This window comes from Athene noctua, chromosome 10 (genome assembly GCF_965140245.1).
Source record: "Athene noctua chromosome 10, bAthNoc1.hap1.1, whole genome shotgun sequence".
NCBI classification, from domain to species: domain Eukaryota; kingdom Metazoa; phylum Chordata; class Aves; order Strigiformes; family Strigidae; genus Athene; species Athene noctua.
This window is the reverse complement of record NC_134046.1, coordinates 4,725,370-4,746,519: the sequence shown is the minus strand read 5'-3', so window position 1 is coordinate 4,746,519 and position 21,150 is coordinate 4,725,370. Positions and strand designations below refer to the sequence as shown.

Below are 21,150 nucleotides of genomic sequence, written 5' to 3'. Positions count from 1 at the left end.
TCCCATCGGCAGGCAGGTGTTCAGCCATCTCCAGGAAAGCCAGACTCCATCACGTGCAACAATTACTCGGGAAGACAAATGCTGTAACTCTAAACCCCCCTTTCTTCTTCCCCCAGCTCTATGAGCTGAGCGTGACACCACACGGTCTGGGGTGCCCCTGGGTCAGTCGGGGTCAGCTGTCCCGGCTGTGTCCCCTCCCGGCTCCTTGTGCCCCCCCAGGCTCCTCACGGGTGGGGTGGGGCGAGGAGCAGAAAAGGCCTTGGCTCTGTGTAAGCCCTGCCCAGAGTCACCAAAACATCCCTGTGTTATCAACACTGTTTTCAGCACAAACCCAAAACACGGCCCCATACCAGCTACTGTGAAGAAAATTTTGTTCCCAGACAAAACTGGTACAACTTCCAACAACGAAGAAGAGAGAAAAGGTCATGTTGTGTACATGAAAAATAAGCAGGAATTCTCCCTAAACATAGAGAAATGAAGGAAGAGTGCACTGTGGTATGTCATCCTAGTACCTTCTCCAGGGCATAAAGAGTGATAAATAATGCCATAGCCGAATCTCTTCAGACTACCTGGTGTGGATGTCAGTCCTTTGAGGGTAAATCCAATTTACTGTATTCCCCCAGCAAGTGCAGATGCATAGGTCTGAATAGAGTCCAGTCACCGACAGGGATTTCTTCAGAGGTGACTTGAGAAAAACTCTTCACAAAAGGAATATTTTGAACACAGTTGCTGTACTCTGAAGCAGGACTAGACTTCTGGATATCTGTGCAAAATAACTGACTTGTGACATGCAAGGTCCCAACTCTGCTGGGCATCTTGTGGTATCTGTTGTTTTTTAGGCAGGACAAAGTCCTTCCCTCCCTTTTTTCCTCTTCTCCACCCCTATAGCACAGTGAACTCATGCCCAGTGGTGTGCTTTCCTCCACTGCCTGCTCAGGAAGCTAGAACGTACAGTATCTGCCACTTTGCTGTGTGCCCAAAGCTGCTCAACTGTGCTCCTTTGCTTGTTTAGGAAATGCTTTCTTCTGGGGGTTTGAACTGGCGGGTGAGACTATCAAAGGCAGTGATTCCAAATGGCCTTATAATTGCTTTGCAGAGCTTCAGCTGAGGGTCAAGCACCTCCTCTGAGCAAGGTAATTGGGTAAATTATGTTTTAATAAGTTGTCTTGTGTAAAGTTAAATATGAACATAGCAGACAATGGAGGCTTTGTTGTAAAAGGAGGCTACAGTAGGAGATGGAGTGCATAATTCATTGATACAGATGTATTTCACTTCATCGCTCGTACCATGTCTAGGTTTCTAAGGTTGCACCAGTGTGTATAGTCTGCTATTCATTTGCTAATGTATTTTACTTTTTGCTGTTCCTTGTAACCTGCTGACTTCTACTGTTTCTGATCAAAAAATACATAAACCTCAGCACCTCTCAGAGTGAGCTCTCTTGAGCAGATGTTCATGTTGTACAATAAAAGTTGAAAATTCCCCTACTGATACTCTTCAGTTTAACATCATACTGCATTCAGATGAGTGACCTCTCCACAGAAGCTGCCTAAGAGCTGTTAGTTTTAGTTCAGGATATATTATCTTTATAAGTTAATAATTGGGAATGCATTGAGATGACCTTGTTGCTGTTTGTTTCATAAAATTGAAAATTGTGTGCAACAGGTATGAGTTTAAACAGGTGAATCTGAAAATTTCTGCTTTTTATGCAGTCTGGTCTGATGAACTTCATGTAGCCCAATATAAGGTTTTGCTCCTATGTGTATGTAAAAATGTAACCGTTTTTTAATGTATTTTACAAAGGTATCATTGTGTGGTTGTATTATTTTATTTTCTTTTTTTTTTTTTCTTTTTTTTTTCCGTTACTCCCAGGTAGAATTTGCCTGGTTGCAGGGAAATGGATGTTGCCTGAATTCAAGCATTGCAGTTGAGTCACGATGTGCACACATTTCAGGAACACTTTCTTAGCCTCAGTTTTGTACATGATGATTCAGTTGAAATAGAACCTTGCTTATTTGGTATGTAGTTCACTTTACTGCGTTCATACTCCCAAGGATAAAGTTGGAAAAAAATATTGTAAGGGTATAGTTCAGTAAATAAATGGCATTCCCGGCTGAGAAGAAACTCAGAGCCCAATTGTGAAAACATTACAATTCTGTTGATGCTATTGAATTCAAAATCATGTGTGATTTGGGGAGCAAGAGGAAGAAGGGAGAAATAGAGAAAGGGGAGAGGGAAATAGGTTTGTATTTGCCTTGATCTTTTGACCTTTCAGATACATCTGGATGGTGTTTGTATTAGTTATACAGGTTCTTTTACAGCACACTTCTTACTTTTGTCGTCTTTTTTTTTCGGGAGGGGAGCAGAGGGAGGAATAAATTCATGCAGTGTCTTGATTTCAAAAGCTCTAAGAGCTCAAAAAAGTTTGTAAGTAAACTTTAAGAAAACTTACAAGAAAACTTTGTAAGCACTTTGAAATAGGATCAATGTGTTTGTCAAATTACTTAAAAAATTTTAGTGAGAGACTTCAGACATGGCTGCTTACATGGAGCTGCAGAGGAACTACTAGAGTATTGCAAGGTGGCTTTTTGGGTTTTTTGTGGTGGGTGTGTTTTTTTTCTGCAGCCATTTTGAGTGAATGTAAAACATGAATTGTCACCCTTCTTAGTAGAAAGAGGTTTTTTTTTAAAAAAAAAGAAGCCACCTAATGAGTATCCAGTCATGTAGAAGGTTGCTAATGACACCTCTGCTCAATTAATGTTTCCCTACGATGACCCTATCAATATTAATAAAATAAGTTATACTTGCTCGTCTTTCCAAAAAAATTCGGAATTTGAGCTGGAGAAAGTTAATCACAAAAATATTATGGAGTTGTGTAATTCTATTTTTATCTTGATTTGAAAACAGTGATGTTAATAGAACACTGCTATCTTAGCATAGTATTTTGCTGAGGTTATTTTAGCTTAGCAAACAGTGAAAGTTATTCCCTTTTCCTCTCCGGTTTCTTAACAAAGTAAAATGCAATGCATTTAATATCAATTATGACTTGCTTACAAATGTGCATGGTATTGAATCATCTTTTTTAAACGTGGAGAAACATGCTTCTTACATGATGGATCCGATGCAAACAGGTTTTTTCAGAAAACAAAACCGAAGAAACAGCTTGCAGTAGCATTTATGTAAGCAGTTGAAAGAGAAAAATGGGGGAGAATTTTTAACTAAACTGCTTCCCCTAATGCTTATAACATCTAGCTTCGTTTTTATCATGTTGATCAACTAGTCATCTGTTGCTTAATTTTCTTTATTTTTGCACAGTTAAAAGCTGGAGGAAATGTTTTAGTTCGGTTATAGTCATTAACAATAACGGAGTTGGTGCAGATCTTATTCAAACTGGAGCACCGTAGCGAGAACAAATGAGACTGTGAGAAAACGTATCAGGCTCACGTTAGCCTCTGAGATGCCTCGAGTGAAAATGATGAGTTTTATGTAGGGAGCGAGGGGCTGTAGCACTGTGTGCAGATATGTATTTCTATATTGTGCTCCTTCACCTGCACATAAAGTTCTCTCTTTTCTGATGATTGTTTTAATAACATTTGTTACATCTATATATGCAAATCTTAAACTTGTTTGACCCATTTTTAAACTGTGGAGACACAAGATATCAAGATGAGATTTTTATTTTATTTTTTTTTCCTGTGTAAGTGAACGATATACTTAATCCAAACCTCTAGTGAGAGTCCAGGTCAGGTTTTATTCATCCTTATACAAGAAAGATCTGATCTGTTTTTATGGCATTCACAGCAGCATTATTTGTTTTAGTCTAACACTGAAAGGTAGTGTGGATTCTTTATTCTAGTTGATGATTGTATTTTTTTCAACATTCATTGGTCTCTTAGAAGCCCATAGATTTATCTGCCCATTCGTATATGTTACAGTGCTTGCGGAGTAGAGGATAGTCTGTAGAACTCCTAAAACTAGGGGGGGTTTGTTGCAAATCAAATGGATGATACTTATGTAGCTGCCTTAGTTCAGAGTTGGGAGAATTATAAATGGGATGTATCTGGAAATGTAATGGGGTTTGATCCTCCTAAATTAAATAACAGAATGCATAGTAATGAATATTTTGATATGAAATGGATACAAAGAGTGTGGCACTGCTAAATGAAAGTTAAAAAAAATAATAATTAATCAACCAGTAGAAATGCAAGGGCCCCTTCTGTGCGACGGTTGGATTGCTATTGTGCCTGTATATTCCAACAAACTACTCCTTTTGAGGTGTTCCTTCATTTTTCCCAATATGGGGGGTTGGTGTTAGGGGAAAGGCAATGATGTGTAGTTCAGCTTTGAGTATTTTCTCAGATCCTTCTTGATCTTTAACCGTCACATTGATGGTATCTGAATGAATTTAACTTTGTACCTCAGCTACAGTGTTGTCCATAGGGGATCATTTTATATTGCCTACAAGGTATCAGAGTAAAGATAATGTGATTTGATGATTGTATTTTGTCACAATTGAAAAGGCACAGAGAGATGCTCTATTTGTCTTTTTAAATAATGAAAGTTGAATCAGGATTGTCATCTGATCTGTCAGAGGATTCAGCAGCAATAACTATCTTCCATCTCATTACTTTCCCTTCCCTTTTGAAACTTTTTAATCTTTGCAAGAAAAATTGTCAACTGTTGTAAATCTCAAGTGTTTGTTGTGCCCATTTATTGCACAATTTAAAGATACATCCTTACTTTTAAAACAGCTTCACTGAATTGGTGGCTTTGTAAGCAGATGGTATCATTCTCAACTGTTGTAGAGACCTTCTGTGTTCCTTATTGCTGCAGGTTTGAGGAGAAAAATAATGGTTTACCTAATCTAATTATGTTCTTAATTCATGTGGTTGTTTAAAATGGTGGTTAAGATTTTTTAAGCCATGTATGTTTGGTGGCTTAGATTTTCAAAGCCATTGCTGAGATTATGAGTGACTCCTGTGGTAATTGTTTTCACTTGTAGGCAGGACAGTTTAATTAACTTCAAAAAGATCAGTATTTCTCCTTCTTTAAGCAAGCTGTGTACTCTTATTATTCTTTATGCTGTACCAGTTGGTTAGTAGTCTAAATTTTTGTCCCTTTCTACTCACAAAAAAGGCTAGAAGGTAGGTTAAGAGTAAGATACTCTTAAACCTAAGAAATTTGATAATATTTTCCAGTTGGAACCCAGATATTTGGGAACATATGACCTGTAAAAACATGTATTTAGAAGTGCTTCATTTGAAAACTAAACATACCAGTACAAATACTGGACAGAAAAGGAAGAGAAACAGTGTGAAGGTGTAATAATGTGTTCTGTTTGTCTCATGAGAGACAGTGGGTGTTTGTCCTACTATTGTGGGGCTGGGGGAGTCTCCTGTGGGTTCCTTGTCCCACAGCGTTGGAGTGCGACGAAAGACAACAGACTCATATAAACCTAATGTTATTCCAAATCTTGAATCTAATTTTTGTTCTGTCAGTTGATCTTGCTGCACTCTGCAAAGACTCTGATGTCAGAATCTCAGAATTCTGAATGTCTGTTTAAGGAAGGTCCTTTGTGACTTCCTAATTATATTTCATGACAGTCCTGCTTTCTTCAGTACAATTATGAAACAGAAAACGTTCAAAATTAGTTTTAATATAAACATATAATATATGCATCGCAGTAATAAACCTTGAAAAACTTTCATGCACGCTGAGTAATTAAATATCATTACCTTTAGTAACTACAGCATTGTCTGTATTTTGTTTGTTAAGTAAAGGGAAGCTTAAGTGCTTGCATGTACTGCAGGTAATTCAATTTGCCCAATTAGCAAAGTTTAAGATTGATTTCAGAGGCATGTTTCATCTTATGATATTAGTTGCTTTGTGCCTCTTGATGTAAAAAAGTTAGCCGTAAAATATTCTTTCTTTCCATATTGTTGAGGCTTAATTTAACTCTTAATTAAACCTTCTATGCAGATGCAGTTGAAAATTAAGTTTGGAATATCCATCCCATAGAAAAGAAAAAGGCAGTTGTCATCTTTTCTTCATGCTCCTTGGAATTAGTTGCACTATGCACACTAAATAGTGGGGTTGTAACACTGTGCCGTTTTCTTTTAATGCCTCAAATCTACTTTGTTAGGAACTGATGCCCAAGGCCTGGCCTTCACCACCGTGCAGCATTTGGTAATAAGGATGTGATGATGCATTTGGCACCGACAAAAGGAAGTAGAAAAGAAATTAATTGGGTTTGACTCTGCAGATGACAGTGTAGCTCAGCTCATTTCAGAATATAAAAAACCCCTAAATGATGGACATTTAGAAGTAGTTTCCAATAACTTTAAAATGTCTTACTGAAGTCATAGAAACAATAAGGAATAACTCCCCAACTGGAAAGCTGTTATTGCTTATTTCCCAGCTCCCTCCAGTACCTTTTGGCAGCTCTGAGAGATTTAGAACAGTGAAAGAACAGGTAATCTGAAGGAAAGCAATATTTTTTCCGAGTTTCTCAGAAAGTAAAGATAGATAGCTTAGTGCAAGGAAGATAATTAAATGAACTCTTTAGATTCTGTAGGTCTAGATGATGGCAGCTATTAACCCAATTAACATGTCTGAATTTATTCTCCAAAACTGTATTGGTTTAGTTGTTTCAACTATATTTCTGTAAATTAGAGGTGCCAGTAGACATACATCACCCTGTAAGTGAGGCTAAGCTAACATGGAGAAGGAAACTTCATTATTTACTATTACTTACTCAGGTCATGTTCAGCAGAATTCTTGAAATTTTGCTAAACTAATGATTCAAAACATTTTTTTTAAGAATAAGCAAGCATTAATTTGACCTTTCGAATCTGATTTCCACCTCTGAAGTCATCAAACTTTGCTTGTGGATGCACTGTGACAAGTTCTGGGGGGAAGAGGAGATATCCTTTCTTCCTGTAGCGTCTGGTTGCTTTTTCCCTAGTTTCACACATGACTGAGTTGATTTTGATTGCTTAAAACCACATTGCCCATCAGTGGTTCAAGCTAGGTAAAGAACTGAAGAATGCACCTAGTTTCTGTTGTAATCTAATGAGTTTACTTCTTTTCCCATACATAAAATACTGTAATGAGTTAAAGAGAATCTGATAAAAAGGTTCATTTGCTCTATTTATGTTAAACTCAAAGACTCACTTAGGAAGCAGCTAATTTCTAAGAGGAATGTTGCATTTTAATAAGCCTTCTGTAAGCTGGTAAACTCTATTAATCTAACAAAGGTCTTGTCCCTACTTATACTTTTTATGGATTTTAAGCGTATTTTTCTTGTAATAATCTTTCCATTTCTCTGCCTGTTGTGCGTCTCATTTAGAAAATTGTGATTGGATGGAGATGCTCAGTACAATCACAAAGGCTATGATTTCTTAAAAAGTCTACTTAACCATCAGAAGCTATGTATTGATTTATTTAATGATTGTCTTAGAACCCTTTATTGGTTTTGTGTTTTTCTTTTTTCTTGTCAAGGAAAATGGTTTTGATGGGAGAAAAAGAAAAAAGCTGTATTCATTCAAAGCAAGTCTTTTAGATGACTTGCCTTAGTAGTTTGTTAGTAAATATTTACACTGATAACCTGGGGTGAGCTTAACGGTTTTGAGTGTTAGGTATTAATAAAAATCTCACTTCCTTAATGCTACAGTTGAATATGCTGCTTCTTTTTTTCTTGTGATGGTTTGGATTCACCACAGCAGCTTTGGAGTTGTGCTGAGATATACTTTAAGTCACTGCTTTCAGGAAGAAGAAAATATTGCTGACAACAAAATCATCTTCTTTTTTCCTGCCTGTTTTCTTACATAAATATTGTATTGTCATCTTGTGTACGGATAGCTCTAGCCAATAATATATATCCTATATTAGTTATGGCTCTGTATTTGAGCCCTTGTTAGGATCACTAAGAAGTAAGCTGTAGTAACAGCAGAAAATACCAAGATATCAAGAAAACTCAACTTTGCATGAGGATTTGACAGAGCTGAAAAAGTATTGTTTAAAGTTTCTGTATATTTCATTGTAATGAATGAATATTCAAAATCATGATCCTTCTTTTAAATGGAGATGCATCACATAAACTCTAAAATCTAAATGATATGTGCTAGTTTCATTTGGAAGTATAATTAAGGTGTATAATGTCATTTAACTGTTTAATGAACTCTGCATAATGTAATGGAATACAAATATTTGACCTTCCTGACAGTGACTGATGGATTGAAGTTGCACAGCATGATATCATTAGAATGTCAAATAACATCATTATTCATGATTATCAGGAATTATTCAGGTGAAATGGCAAATGTAATAGAAAGCTATTATTTGTGTGTGGGCCGCAGATTGACTTTCTTTGTCAGTGCCAGTCTCTTGATGATACAGGGGGAAGATACTCCGATTTATTGAGCTACAAAGAATTAAAGTTACAGGTTAAACAAATGTCAGTAATATCAGAAAAGTATTTTCAGTAGGTCAGGTCATGTATTAAGTGTATAAGAGTAACTACTAGCGATAGTGGTTTAACTTCTACTTTTACTACTTCTAAATATTGAAACCACCTTTAGATTACAAGGTTTTGCAGCATAAGAATATATCAGTAATCACAGTTTTCTGAGTGACATTTTTGATCAGCAGAAGGAAAAAATACCATATGGACTGTTTGCAGTAGAACTGCAATTTCACCCTCCATTCTCAGAAGCCTAAATGCAGACTTCAGGCTTCTGTTCCAAGAAATCATTGTTTAAAATTTAAACCGAAATCACAACTAGGCACTTAAACGCACAGAAAGTTGATGGCCTGGGTCAGAAACTGCCATATACTTTCAAACAGGCCATCCAGATGCCTAAAACTGAGCACGTGTTTAATGTACTTTGTTGAATTATGGCCTGTAGAAAGCAATGATGTGTAACCTGTGTTGATTTGGACAATTAAGATCTTACACCTGAGACATGAACGAGCTGTGCAAATGAATTTTGCCTATCAGGACAAAAACTGTCATAATGTTTTATGACGTGCTTTCTGCTGGACCTGAGTCATGCCGGAAGATAATTTTGAGGCCCTGACCTGCAGATACAAGCTGCATTGTTCTTGTCAATGGGAGGTGACATGCTTAAGAAGTGAAGGATCAGCTGCTGTGTTCACAGCGAAAACAAGATAAAGCTGCAAATTATTTAACTGACTGCACAGAAGAGCCAGTTTTCTCAGAATTCCTGGAGTTTCGATAGTATTTGTCTATGATGTGTATTTGGTAAGCAAACTGGATTTTATTAGTAAGAGGTGGTCTACAGGTAGGACAGAGGCGGCAGCATGGTACGGCCAAGGATGGAGAAAGCACCCAGTGACCAGGAAAGCTGCGCAGCTCCAGCTGTAGGATCACCACTTTTAGGTCATTTTTATGTTGAGATGGGGTTGTGCCTTGGCTTTGAGCTATATGATAGCTGTTCATAGCTTTAGTCAGGGAGAGGTTTCCCTGCTCACTTCGTAGCACAATTCTTCTGTGCTTTGAAGCTTTAAAAAAAGCCATGATGGACCATGGTAGATGGCCAAGACTAAGTTGAATACTTAGTTAAATATGTGCCATCTGAAGATACCAAACCTGTTGCCTTGGTGAAGTACTCTTAGAGTTTAACCACATACAGCGTGGAGTTTAGTAAGATTGGGTTTGTCTCACTTCACTGTTGAATTTTGCAGTTTCTGTGGAGCTCTATACAGCCTCAGCTGAAGTGTCTTTTTTTTTTTTTTTTTTTTTCCTACTTTTCCTTCCCTATACATATGCTCACAGTAATTTGGAGTGCTTCTTGATTTGTGTATTACCCCTAAATCACAATCCTAATGATCTAATTAATTTTTGCTTGTGATGTGTAAGTCCTAGAACCAGGCAGAAGTGGGCAAATTGGGAATTTATGTGGAAGCATATTTTCTCTTCGGTCCCTGTACAATGTAAATGTGCTTGAATGGGCTAACAGAAGGCTAGGTGATTTCCAGAACTTATTTTCAGGGTGTTAAAAACTTCTGAATCTTCTTCTGCTCCCTGCTGCTCTGGGCTTCTGCCTCAGTCAACAGGTTTTCAGTCTCACCAGAACTCCCACTTCACAAGTTGTCAAATGACTGCTCAAGCAGTAAATGGAAACCTTAAACATGGGGTGTGTGTGTGCTTTGAAGTATATGTTATTACCAGGGAGCTGAAAAATAGCCTCTCCTTGAATATGCAAAAGATGATGAGGATAACCCTTAACCAATTACCAAAGTCTGGCAATGGGAAGGAGAGACATTATTGTTGCTGTTTTGTTGTTTTGTTTTGTTTTTTTTTCTTCCTTTTTAAAGCACTGGAATAGAATTCTGATACTTTGACGGGGTTTGGCCAGTTGTCCATCCCTCCAGCAGCTGGATGGACAATCCTTCACATACCCAGGGAGCTGCACCTGCAGCAGTGGTACGGTTTTGTGGCAGAACGGTAACAGTGCTTATGAGATGCTTGCAAATTATATTGTGCATACACAGTGTCTTGCTCCTCTGAATACAGAGGACCCTGGCTTGCAAAGCAGTTCCAGAAGAAAAATTGCTGTGCCAGCAAACTGCAGGTCAGAGCTTAGGGCTGTGACCCTGGTCATGTATACAATGTAAGCAAATTCCTAAGCGATTTTCAAAATCATGTTGTGTTGTCTTATTGCACCTATCTTACAGAACTGAATAAAATAAACACAAAACAGCAGTGAAGGTGGTGTTAATTTAACCTTTGTGTATTGCTGTGAATAGTCCTTATGAATTTAAGCCCTTCCTACTGATTCAAATGAGTTCAGTTAATAAAACTAGCTTCGAGTAAGACTTTGTAGGAGCAGATGCTGTTTTTATATAACAAAAAAATAACATTTTAAAGTTTTATGAAACAATAATAAAAAAATGAAAGACCTTATTGCATATTATGGTCTTTGATTACATGTTTATAACTTATTTTTAACAAAAGGAATGTGAGGTTATCAATTTGGACAAAGTTTGCCAGTAAAGAAATAGAACGGATTTTGTACATGAACAACAGTAAGCACTTACCATGTATGTATCATGATAACATTTGAATGTTATCATTTATCTTCAGACTGGAAGAGTTCCCTGCCCAATTTTAACCAGATTTGGCAGTGGAGCAGAGTATAAGTCAAATGGAAGTAGGCAGCAGAATGGAAGAGAGATACTAATGGTGACCCAAAGTGAACATTTTACAGGGTCTTGCCTTTCATTAGAGAGTAGAGAACTCACACAAAACAGATCCCCCGAGGCATAAATCCATAGGAAAACAGTTTGAGTTTGGTTTTTATTATTTTCCCTGCTCATCAAACTCTTTGTTTATAGTATCATTAGTGATATAGAAATGAAAAAAGTGTGTTCCTATTTTAGCATAATATTTCTCTTGAAGTATTTTAAATCTTTTAATAATATGTATATAATGTAGTAATCACAGTATAGCTTAAAAAATACCTGTATGAGAATGTAATTCATATATTCAGTTACTCCCGGTATTGTTTAGCAGGCACATGTTTTCTTTTTGAGAATTTGCAGCACTAATACAATATAATTTAACTTAGCTGATTCCATTCTCAGGTTAGTTTGTTGCTTTAGTCCAATAGCTTGTGCATATGTTGTCTTGCTTGATGAGACGGGGAAAATTGAAATGGATTAAAATGAATTTTAATGAATTATAATTACCTGTATTCATAACATATATTGAAGTAGAAATAGGTTTGCGAGCCATTAGAGTTATAGGAGCAGATGTGAATTCTGTAAGGGTGCAAAGATCCGGATTTAGCTCAAACTTGAATGATAAGAGAAACTGAGTGATGATATGGAAAATAAGCATGAGATTTAGGTTTAGTCCTTTATCCCTTCAAGTGCAAGTGAGTTGCGTTTTCCATAGGAGTATGCCTTTGCTGTAGACTTTACTTGAAAGAAGACTAATCATGTCCAAGTGTCCTATGTGGTGTCTTTTATCTCTTTTTGCCAAGTCTCTTTACTTCTTTTCCTTTGGCTATACACGCCAAACAAACAGCAAACAAGAAGACTAGCCCTAATTTTATGATTACTTGCTTGCCTCAAAAAATAGTAGGATGAGAATTGCATCTCATCAATTTTTCGTGGATATTATTAGTCAGACCATGTGTTCACCACTGAAATTGTACATGTTGTGGTTAACAACTATGGAAATGAATAAGTTTTTAAGTTTACCTATGTTTACGAATAGGACATGAATTTCCCACTAGAATGTATGTTTCTCAGAAAAATCTGTTTGGGGACAACATGCTCATTTTAAGGTTAGTAAAACAACTTGATTAGAATGAGATTTGCCATTTATCTATCATTTATTACAATTATTTTTTTGTTTCAGATTGGTAGCCTGTTTCAAAAGAGCTCCTGTCCCAGAAAGACAATACAGATATGTCTGTTTAAAAAAGGAATGACAGAGTCAAATAGATCTTCTTGTTGTTATATTTTCAAATGGAGAATTCAATGACCATGAACAAAATCGATGTCCTTAAGGCTCTTAGGTTTCAGCAGGTGGAATTCTTTTGTAAAACTATGCCTGCTATATCCCATCCTGAAGTTTGTCTTTTCTGCTGTCCTGTAGGGATTCTCAGGTCTTCTATAGTGAATTCCACTGATAATTTGCTTTGATCTAAAGGATTCCTGTATAATAAAGAAAATCTCCAGTCTCCTAGAACTTGCTTTCTCTAGTTTGTCTTCCTGTGGTACCATGTATCCAAGTAGAAGTTTCAGATACTTATTACAAGGCTATTTATATTCATGATGGTTTGTTTCTATACAGAAACAACAAAATGAACTTTTGCATAATACCGTCATTAAAATAAAACAAAAAGAAGATTTTTTTTCTAGATGATATTCAAGGTCCTTTCCAACCTAGATGATTCTGTGATTTTAATAAATCAATTGTTTTGATGTAAATATGGGATGAGGAGAACACTGCTTCATCTTAAGGATACTGGTATTTGTATTCAACCTTTTTTCTTCATCTTAAGGGAATGTTGAATTTCCGGCAATGTAGGGCTGTGTATTGTAAACATAAAGAAATATTAGAATGATTAAGCATGAAGTACTCCTTGTAAACACCTTTTTAGTCTAGTTTAGGCTTTAAAACAAGTACTGTTGTAATGGCACATGTAGTTCTGTTTCTGATGTCATAAATTTTAAAGAAATCAATAACAGTATAAAGACAGAATTAGTAGCTACCTCAGATGTCTCCATGCGAATGTAAAGGCTGTCTTATCTTTAAGGAGCTGATGGCTATAAAGTGAAATGCATTTAAATACGTGGCTAAAGATGATTAAAATATCATACAGAACCAAAGCACTTCAGCTGTAGATATTCATTAAATTGACCATTAATAACTTGCGATATAAAGGAATATTACTGTATTCATAAATTTTGTATGCAGATTTTATTAAGCTGGCATATTATATGAATTGATTCCCTGACATCTTCTGGCTGTGGCTGTACAGATAATAGTGTCTTGTACGAGTTTTCTATAATCCAGGAATTCTGATTGACTGTTTCTAGCTAGAAATTACAATTTTGTTCTGGATGGCAGTTCTTTCAAGCAGTTGGCAATCAAAAAACTTAATTATAGTGTTGTGTTTGGAATAGCCATAGTGTTATGTCAACATTAGTGTCACAAACTCCTTTTTTCCAAGGCTTATAACCTGGACATAAAAATATGCTCAGACCTGACAGCTACAGTTAGAATGTTTTTAACCTGCCAATTAATAATTTTTCACCCCATTCTTTCTTTTCCTTATTGAAATATGGGATTCCATTCTGTACATAATATTTATTAAAACATTATTCCATCAGGCCCTTTATTAAGAAAACATATCAATAAACCCCTAGCATTTTAGAGTTTTCTCCTGTGTATTACTATTTAGTAGTTGATATGTTTTAGGGCAGAGCATGAGCAAGTAGAATTTTACAGGGATTCATTACTTAGAGAAATTATATGGACAGACTAAGAGCAATGGAGTATGCTTGTGGATACAAAACTTGTGAAATTTTGTCTTCCCGATTGCTGTGGTGTAATTTTACTACGGGGCTATCAAGGGGAATAAAACAAATGGATGTAGTGGAGGTTCAATGACTTTTTATACAAATACTGTACTTCTTACAGTTGCCAGGTATCATGTCCTAAGATTTTTAATGGAAAACACTGGAAATTCAGGGTAGCTAGAGGGACAAAAGTAGAATTATTTGTTGGCAGGGCACAGTTAAAGTATCTTTGGTCCAAAGGAAATGAAAGTATGAAAGCAAGTCCGAAGTCTTAAATGAAGTTTTCTGTATACTTAAGTGGTGTGTGTAGCTCAAGTTTTTCAGGTTGCTACTGAGTTATATTTGAGAACTGCTTAATATTTTGTTATTTAGTGTATGAGAAAACATTGAGATGACCTCCTCTTAAGGACCTGCATTTTTGTGTACTAGTTTGGAAAAGACTTGTCAGTTTTAGAGCCATGCAACTTTTCAAAATCCTGCTAGTCCAAACATAATTCAGTATTTCCTTTGAAAAAGAACTTTCTAATCTCCTGTATTCATTTTTAATCTACAGAACGCCTTAGATACTGGAGTCTTTTATGAGTCTAATCCTGATGTCTTTATTTGATCGTTCTTACATTTAAAAAAAAGTGTTATTTAAATGAAGTGATTACCGTGCAAACCTTTCTTTTGAGGCTGCCATTTATATAATAGAAATGTAGATGATACGCTTGCAAATAAGAGTGCAAGAGGTTTGCCTTCTAAAGAATTAAAGTTTAATTGCATTAAGAATATGCCTTTAAAAAGGAATTGTAATAAGGATATCTGCAGTTTTAATTGCTTGATTTTTTACCAGCAAAAAGGTACTTCCTGGCACTTTTGTGGTTTCTATCTGCAGTAGAGTTGTTTTAATGAAAAGATAGGCCTGTGAGCTTAACCGTGACTCAACGTGTGTACAAACAGGTCCTTCTGTGAGAATAGTAAATGTGTTTTCAACAAGCTAATGATGCCACATATTTCTTGTGGAAGTCTGCTTATCTGAGAAGCTGGAGTGTAACAAAGTATGGATAATAAAGCATCTGAAAATGCCAGTTTATTACTAATACTATCATCAGATGTATTTTGCTTATGGTGGGAGATGTTGTGTTCTGATATAATATAAACTGAAAATTACAAATCATTCACTATTCATTAACAAGAAAAATTCTCCTTCAGTTTTTTCAAAGTGAATTATTTAGACTATTAACCAGAAGTACATGACTGAATGTAATCTCATGTACAATGATTTATCTGTGTTTATTCTTTAGTAATATGTTCAAAGCAGCTTTGATGTGGCATAAGTAATTATGAAAATTTTAACCGTGATATATTTTATATCAGTGGTTCTGAGATAATAGGATCGATAAGTTTGATGAAGAAATTGAGAAAGAGACTTTTGGAACACAGCATTCAGTATGGTTTAGACTTGAGGTAGTTAAAAGTAAGGATATTTCACATACTGGAGCAAAAAGAAAGCTGAGAAAACACTAAGGGCTTTGTTCATTAAAGAATTGCATGCTGCTGCCCATGCTTGACCTTTTCACAAGAGAAATATGAAATAAAAGCTGAAAATAGGACTACCATACCCACTTCTTTTTTTCTGCCTATTGTTAAAACGCCTATCTCACCAGGCTACTTCCAACAAAATGAGCTTTCCTTTGGTTATTACAGCTGCTCAGAGAAGTGGGTAAGCTCCAGGCTTTAATTATTGACTCTCACTCTGAAAATAAATAGAGAAGCCATTTCTATTAGCCAGGACTTTATTGCCCTAGGTAGTATCAGGATTTCCTATGAATTTTGTAATTAGACTGGAAACGTTATGTTCCAGAAAACATAGATCTGAAAAGGACATGTTATACCACTTAGCGGGATCAGAACGGCATTTGTTAAAATGCTATCTCAAGCAGGAGCACCAAGAAAGGAGCTGGAACTTTTGCTACTTGAACGGAGGAATGAAAAGCACAAAAGAAAATTGTACCCATTTCTCGGTCGTGATTGCATGTTTTACCTCCTTCTGGCAGACATGCAGAAATTTCATTTTTGATGCACCTTCTGTTCTCCCTGGCTTTATTGAGCATTTTCAACGCTATGTAGTATACAAGATAGGTTTTTCAGTAATGCTGTTGATAGCAGCATGTTCACTCTGGCGTGGGTTTCTTTGAAAAGTGTTTCTGAACCTCTTCTTCAATCTCTTTTTTTCAAATAGTTAGGTTGTCAAACAACAAAAAAAGCCTAATATCTCAAATGATTATTTGAAAAAAGTATGTGCGGATGCACATGCGCACACACACAAATGAAAACACCCCTAATATTCAGAGAATTTGGGGCAGTCAGGCCTTCAGTGACATTTCTTGCTTACACATGAATTAAGAACAAATATCCTGAATTATAAAGTAAGCAATATCTTTAGAGTATGATGATATCAGTGTAGGATATTGTTAACACTATTTAGGGAGAGATCTTGGTAGGAAGTAGCAACACTAGCCTATAAAAAGTTTTCTTTAAAAAAACCCAACAAACAAACAACTAAATCAGAATTACAAGTGTGAATCTGAAATTTCCACAACACAATCTTAGATTGATTTCAATTGGAGTCACAAAAATACAATATTTGGATCATAAGGAAAATATAGTTTCTGTGTATGAAAATATAAATTCTCTAGTATGAAAATATCTCCTGCTGATGAATTTCATCTTCCATACAAAGTATGAGTGTTATTCAACTGAAATATGTTTGAGTTTCCAGAAGGACTAAAATAAAATGAAGCAAAATGATAAAATTGAAATGTTTTAAGCTTATTGTAAGGTGAGAATTCATTTGAACAATTCACCCGTAGGAACTGGTATTCAAAGCAACCTCTTGCAAAATGTTTCCATTTTAATATGACTCCTTTTTTTGAAATGAAAACAAGTTTGTAGAGAAAATAAAATTGTTCAGGTTTGCTTAGAAATAGTGGATTGTCAGAAAGGTGGTGAGGAAGCTCCAGTCTTTGTCAAAAGGTCATGCTTTTATGTGCCTGTGTGCAAATTTTCTACTTAGATGTAATTCTAAAAGAAATATTGTGACTTATTTGGAAGCAGAGCGTTGTTATAGGAACAACTTGTAAGGTGTAAGGCGGTGCTTACTTACCTAGACTCACAGGTAAACAGTTAAATGTGTATTTGTGATCAGAACTATGACACACAGGGCCTTGTTAGAGGGCAGAAACAAAAACCTGTCGTAAGATAGTACTGCAGTAAGAAACTTTCTCCATGTAAGCTCTTTAAAAAGTTGTCATTTTAAATTATTTTTCTATTTTAGACTTCTGACGTTAGCACTAGAGACTGATTGCTGTGTTACTGCTCACTGATTTGATCGCTCTATAGCATCGCTTTGGACGTGTCGGTGGGTGCTTAGCATGTGCAACCCAGCTAGAGGCTGAAGTCATCTTTGGGTACTCTGATTGAATGAGGGCGATATGGTGCTTTTAGTTTTATACATCAAATATTCATAGTTGTAAGATGCTTACCGAAATTAAAAAACATTACTAGTGCCAACTTGCTTGTATAAGTTGGCTGTGGGATGCAGGCTTTTTCTCCAAGCTTCTTTAGCCTAAAATAGGCTAAACCTTCTTATCTGCTCACTTTGCTCAATACAGAATTTCCTGACACCCAAGTACACACATAAGAACGCTCACAGACGAATTGCCATGGCAACCCTGAAGTCACCTCTCGACTGACTTTATGCTGCTTTTCTGTCCAGCTCTTTCACAGTAGTATCACCAATAAATAAACTGAGAATTAAAAGACAGTTTCTTTCAAAGCGTGTTTGGCAGGTAATTTGTGTGTCACACAGTGACCCTCTAAGAATCCGGTGGACTCTGAATTGTTTATCTAACTTCTGATTTTAAATTATAAATAGATTAAAGTGCAGTCCTTTAGTGAGATTAAACTAAGAGAAACTAATGAGAAACTAACAGAGGACATGGGAGTTCATATTGCAGCCAACAAAAACTTAGTTGGAAGTCAATTAAAGATGCTCAAAGTTAAAAATGAAAACATAACCCCCCAAAACTTATTCTAATTCATAAAAGAAAGTAAATCAGAAATGCCTGGGAATCTGTACCACCCTACACATGCTTCCATACATTTTTCATCTTTCTGACAGATACTGCCTTACCTTGCTCCGATTAAGGTATTTATTGTTGATTATATGTGTATTACTAAACTATGTGCTTATTGTGTATCGATGGAAAAAGTGTGAGGCTGGAGCTGTTTCATAATCTACTCTGAGTAGCATACAAGGATTCTGTGTTTTCCAGAGGGTCTGGTTTGTTTTCTCCCATAGTCCTGGTAGGAAAGTGAACAAGCTTTGAAAATACAGGTGTTGGAACACTGACAGTATTGCCTGGCTTGCATGGGGGCGTGGGGGGGTTGGATATAGAATTCTACAACAGGCAGGGTCATTAAAAAAATTCTCCCAGTACTATTTCTGAATAGATTCTGAAGGTTTGCTACCTGTAATGTTCTTTATTAAAAAAAGGGACACACACACATACACCCCCACACCCCCCCACACACCAAGTGAGCTACTCAACCAAGAATTGTATCAAACTAAAACATCTAGAGAATCTGGTCAGTGATACAAATTAAAAAAGGGAAATATAAGGAACTTGTAACAAAATTTGGGGTATATCTGAAGGTACCTGCCTTGGCCTAATAAACCTTGGTTTGGTGTTACAGGTTTTTTCCCTCAACTGTATTCTTCCTTTCATACCTTTCCTCTTGCTTCTCTTTCCTGTAAAGAAACATTCGTGCACTTGACAAACCATACACAAACAAGTCCCACTGAACCAGGTTAGGGCTTGAGAAAAGCACTGTTTATAATATATGTATTTTTCCCGGGATTGAGGTGGATGTTTGTTGTGTAGCAGCTCCAATGAGAAGATCATCCTACTTTGTAATTGGTCAGAACTATAGCTGTCAGGGCTGGTTTTGTTTGTTCTCTCCCCTTATTTTCATGCTCAGAGGACTAAGTGCAGCAGCACTGAGGAGCGTGTCTCGGAGTAGTGTGTGAATAGTGCGGGGTAACTTGGAGCTTACCTAGAGCTAGTGTGACTGGGATGCTGAGTCCCATGTACTCTCCTTTTTGCACTGCTGAATGTTAATCAAGGAATGGATGTATTATTAAGGTTTTCATACAGTGCGAGAGATACACATATATATCAAGTACATGAGACTGAGAAGTTGATAAATATTACAGACGAAGACTAACTTTTCATTCCTCTTTGATGTGCCAGAATGCTCCCTGCCATACAAGTTATCTTTGAAATATTGAACTGATATTAGAAAGTCTTATGTCTAATCCTTTCATTTATGTTGAACTTTGCAAGTAGAAACACTGAATTTCAATTTAAATTAGTACTTTATACCCTCTTAAAGAAAAAAAACACAGCTAACTAGCGGAACAGAAATTATATTTTGCCAATCAAATTGACGCTTGCCTTCAACAAACCATACCGGGGTTGGAAAGTGAAAATTTGCTGTTATATGATAAACTTTTTTATTCAATACGTTTAAATGCAGTTGTGAAAACGTGCATAAAAATGTTTGGGAGCCTGTCACCCAAACAGGGTGGTGTCTTCTATTGTTTGCTTAATTTTACTAACTCAACTAGCCCTTTGATGCTCTGTATAGCTGTTTGCAAAGCTAAGGCTGAAAAGCCATGAGATGTTGGACACAAAGAAACCTAGTAACATATCTAGACAGAGTAATCTGCTGGCTGAAAAATTCAGGAACTAAGACAAAACTAGCAAAAATCCTAGTTAAACCTTAGAAAGTAATATTGAACGGTGGTCTTAACAGTAACCAGGCGTGCTGCTTCAAACAATAGATGAGAAACAACGTTTTTTCTTGTTGAGAACGGAATGAAAATTTTTCCAAACATTTTTGTTTCTATTCAGTCAAAAGGGTTTTATTTTGTTCTTGAATATAAAAGAATATTTGAAGTATTAATACAAATATAATTTGAAATTTAAAAAACAATTATTAAAACATTTCAATTTTAATTATTGAATTATTTCAATTATTAAAACTTTTCTTTCTGAAAATTATTCAGAATAATTTTGTTAAGAAACACTATTTTAGTATTTATTTTTAAAGAATTATAAAAACCAATTTTCCTTGAACTTTTCCCTTTCCAAGAGAAAGTGTTCACCTCCCTTCTTGGCTGAGAGACTTCTCCAGCTAGTTATCTGTGTTGAATTTCTGTTCCTATATAGTTGTACTCTTTTTTTTAGCATTCATGTTGGTAAACACCTGTCTTACTGCTGTTGCATCTGTTCTGGAGGGTCTGTAAGAACATTGCCCCATGTACTCCTGTAAATACCGTGAGGGAAGGGAGAGAAAACTTACACATAACTCTTTTTGGAGTAGAAGAGATTTGTTTTCCCACATAGTAGCCATATTTTCCCTTATCTTTCTTCAAGCCCGTTAATGGAAGAGAGATACATTTTTTTAGACATTGGAAGGACAGTGTGTCTCCAGAACAGCAGAATCCCAGGAATGAGAATCTCATCAAAGTTGTTTTCCGCCTTCCCAAACAATTCGTAATGCTCAGAGTGTGTCTCTGAGCATTCCAGCTGGAGGAGCATGTATGAGTGTCATTAAGCTGAATTGTGCTAAATCTGTTGTTGCCTCCTGGCAGATAGCTAAAGGCTTTGTGGTGAATTTGTCCAACATTGCTGTGTACGCTTCCCGCAGGTTGTTACATGGCTTTGATGGATAGGATACAGGTAGGAAAAATCACCGTAACATCTGGGAAGGCAAAAATACAGGCATAGATATTCTTCTGGAAGAAGGTGACCACCTAGACGTACTGACAGATGGTGAATAAACAAACTTGTCATGTGATTTGATCAACTAATTGTGGGTTTGGACTGCGCAGTGCAGTGATATCTAGCCAAAAGCAGTCTATGTTTGGTGCCGATTTGAGAACACCTGGCATATTGACTCACCTTTATCTCCAGTGCGTAACTTTTTCCACCTCAGCAGCCATGATAGAGTAGAATGCTGTTCTGTTTCAGACACTTAGTTGTC

The 21,150-nt window shown here is 36.3% G+C and overlaps 1 protein-coding gene across 3 annotated transcripts in view; it reads left to right on the top strand.

Annotated features, from left to right (window-relative positions):
* The window catches only part of FHIT (fragile histidine triad diadenosine triphosphatase), a 620,733-nt gene that overhangs the window by 200,812 nt on the left and 398,771 nt on the right, over positions 1–21,150 (top strand). The window lies entirely within an intron of this gene.